The sequence below is a fragment of the Geotrypetes seraphini genome, chromosome 2 (assembly GCF_902459505.1).
Source record: "Geotrypetes seraphini chromosome 2, aGeoSer1.1, whole genome shotgun sequence".
Lineage (NCBI taxonomy): Eukaryota > Metazoa > Chordata > Amphibia > Gymnophiona > Dermophiidae > Geotrypetes > Geotrypetes seraphini.
In genome coordinates this window covers 216039479-216042876 of record NC_047085.1, presented here as the reverse complement: position 1 = coordinate 216042876, position 3398 = coordinate 216039479, and the positions used below count along the sequence as shown (strand labels likewise).

Here is a 3398-nt window from a genome sequence, read left to right as displayed (position 1 = left end):
ATATACCGCTAAACTCCGATTAGGATTCTAAGCGGTTTGCAGAAAATAGACAATAGGGTGCATTAAAATTATAAGTAATATAGGTTACAGAAAAATATACATTAAAGAATACAATAAAAATAAGATAAATAAATAAAGAATAGGTACTTTGAAGTTCCCTTACTGTCCCGAAGGCTCACAATCTAACTAAAGTACCTAAGAACAAACAAATTAGCAAAATAATAGAGAGGAAAATAAAGATAGAGGAAAAAAATGAGATATGAAGCTTCCTAACAAGAATACATTGAACTCTCAATACCATACTGTTAAAAACAAAACGTACATTCCAAAATAATAATGTAATGGAAAGAAGCTAATTAAATAGAAAATAATTTTAAGAATTAAATCAAATATAGTAATGTAAAAAGAAAAATAAACATTAGAAGTGAGGAAAAAAGAAAAGGTAGAGGAAGGCATATGAATAGAATAGAAAGAGAAAACAGTTAAACAATAGAATTCTAAGAAATTTTAAATGAAAACTAAACAAATAGATAAAAAAGAAATAGATATAATATGCATAATAGAACAAAAGTCTGGAAGGACTTAATTTCATTTCCATCAATCATCAATATCATCATCCCTAGTGCTTTAGCCGTTTCAGCCGGGGAACCGCCATCATCGACCTCTGCACATCAGCCATGGATCCACTTTTTCAAAACAGAGAGAAGCATTTCTCAATTTTCCAGAATACTGTCCTTTACACTCAACAGCTCACAGATCTTCCAGCTTCAATTCTTCGCTCCTTGGTCTGGACAATGCAGCTCACTCAACCAGTCCTCACCCTTGATGGTACTGTCCCTCACAACAGTAATCCAAGTCGGCTGTGGGACATCAGGCGCGGTAAGACTCCAGGCATGATGAAAAGCCATTCTCCAGACCTCCCGTCCTGCAGATGTCGCTTTGCCAGTAGGAAATCCGAATCTGCATCGCTGCAGGGAGTTAGAGTCCGTGCCGATCACCTCAGATATGGCGCTTCCGCCTTGACAACCGCCTCCATAATGGACTAAGGAATGAAACACTAAATAAATGGCCAAAGATCATGTATCAACCATGCATTGATACCATTTACAGAATCACAACTTTTATCAAAGGTAGCTGCCATAAATGTAGGCCAGGATTTTAAAAGCCTACATTTCAGTAGCTACCTTTAATAAGAATCAAATCTTCAGAGGTGACTTAGAACGCCTAAGGCAGGGGTGTCAGATGTTGGTTTTCGAGGGCCGTAATCTAGTCGGGTTTCCAGGATTTCCCCAATGAATATGCATGAGATCTATTTGCATGCACTGCTTTGATTGTATGCTAATAGATATCATGTATATTCATTGGAGAAATCCTGAAAACCCGAATGGATTACGGCCCTCAAGGACCGGCATTTGACACCCCTGGCCTAAGTTCATTTCTGGTATTAACCACGCCTACTTCAACCTTAGGCATTTTAAGACACCTCCATAGACACGATTAAGGTGCCAGTAGGCACCTACAATTATTTTTTAAGATTTTAAAACTTTTTAAATTGGCATTTACTGATTACGTTAGGTGCTTGACTTAAGGTATCGTGTATAGAATATGGGCCTTAGAGATCTGCAAAAAGTGCAGCGCTCTGACAGAGGCCATTGAAATGCCACAATGAGGCTCGAGAGCTTTTTCTGGCGGCTACACATGTGCAGAAGTGACATTTGAGGCGGCGCAGAGGGCGTGGCAAGGGGCGTGAGTCCCCCTTCCCCCATCTGTCTTTTCTCCAGACCTACCCCGGAGCCTCCCGGGAAGCCTGAATGGAAGCGGTCTTGAGCCGCTGGCCTGAGGTTTGCATCATCACTGCTTTTGGGCATAATTAAGAATCTTGGCGATGACCACTTTGGATCAGCATGTTTCTGTTATTTTTTGGCCCAGATGATGCACCATCTGGATCCTAAGTTTATCCAAATCTGCAAGCTGACCTTGAAGTGTTCACACAATTTGCAGCCAGTTCAGAGCCGTGCCAGAGTGTATGCAGAGTTGACCATTCAGAGGCCCCGTGAGTACTGGGATTAGGGAAGCACATGTTGTTGAATGGGGGAATCAAGGGGGAATCAAGATGACTAGTGAGAAAATTAGGCCATGGCAAATACAGTGAAGTTTTTGAAGCCATTAATATCACAAACAATGAAAAAGTGGTGGTGAAAATTCTAAAGCCTGTGAAAAAGAAGAAAATTAAATGAGAAATTAAAATCTTGGAGAATCTTCAAGGGGATCTAAACGTCATCGCTCTTCTAGATATTGTCAAGGACCCTGTGTCTCGGACACCTGCGCTAGTCTTTGAACATGTCAACAACACAGATTTTAAGCAATTATACCAGACACTATCTGACTATGACATTCGATTCTACATGTATGAAATTTTAAAGGCTCTTGATTGCTGTCACAGTATGGGAATAATGCATAGATATGTCAAGCCACACAACGTCATGATAGACCATGAGCACAGAAAGCTTTGTCTCATAGATTGGGGCCAGGCGGAGTTCTACCATCAGGGACAGGAGTATAATGTCCTAGTGGCATCTAGATTTCTCAAAGGACCTGAACTATTTGTAGATTATCAGATGTATGACTACAGTTTAGACATGTGGAGTTTAGGCTGCATGCTTGCCAGTATGATCTTCAGAAAGAAACCATTCTTCCATGGGCATGACAACTATGACCAGCTTGTACGCATTGCTAAAGTGCTGGGAACAGAAGACTTGTATGACTACATTGATAAATATAACATTGAACTAGATCCACGCTTTAATGATATTTTGGGCAGACATTCACGGAAGCGATTGGAGCGTTTTGTTCACAGTAAGAGCCAGCACCTTGTGAGCACAAAGGCATTGGATTTCCTTGACAAGCTCTTGCGTTATGATCATCAAGCACGACTCGCAGCTCATGAAGCAATGGAGCACCCGTATTTCTATCCAATATCAAAAGATCAGCAAAGGACCGGTCCCAGCACAGGCATGCCAGCTGGTAATAACCCTGTTAGCTCCTCCAGTATGTTAGCAGGTATCCCATCCATGCCTGCCTCTGGATTGCCCATCATCTCTTCTTTGAATGCTCTGGGAGCACCAGTCCCTGCCACCCCATCAGGACAGACCTAACCTCTTCTTGCAGCCTGACTGCAGCGAGGATATGTGCAGCCTCTGTCTTCCAGTCTGAAGGCCGGACTCCACTTCAGATGTGTATACCATCTTGAATACCTCTTCCTGCGACAGCACCTCAGGGATGAAATTTGCAGTCTGAGGTCCATCACTACTACTGCTCTACTCATTTCTTCTCCCAGTGCCATCCTTTGCTCTTTTCCTGATTACCTGTTAACTGAGGATGTATGTATCTTCCCTTCA

General features: G+C 41.7%; 1 pseudogene; it reads left to right on the top strand.

Annotated features, from left to right (window-relative positions):
• Positions 1-1820: 1820 nt before the first annotated feature.
• LOC117354851 lies at positions 1821-3155 on the top strand (annotated as a pseudogene).
• Positions 3156-3398: the final 243 nt, after the last annotated feature.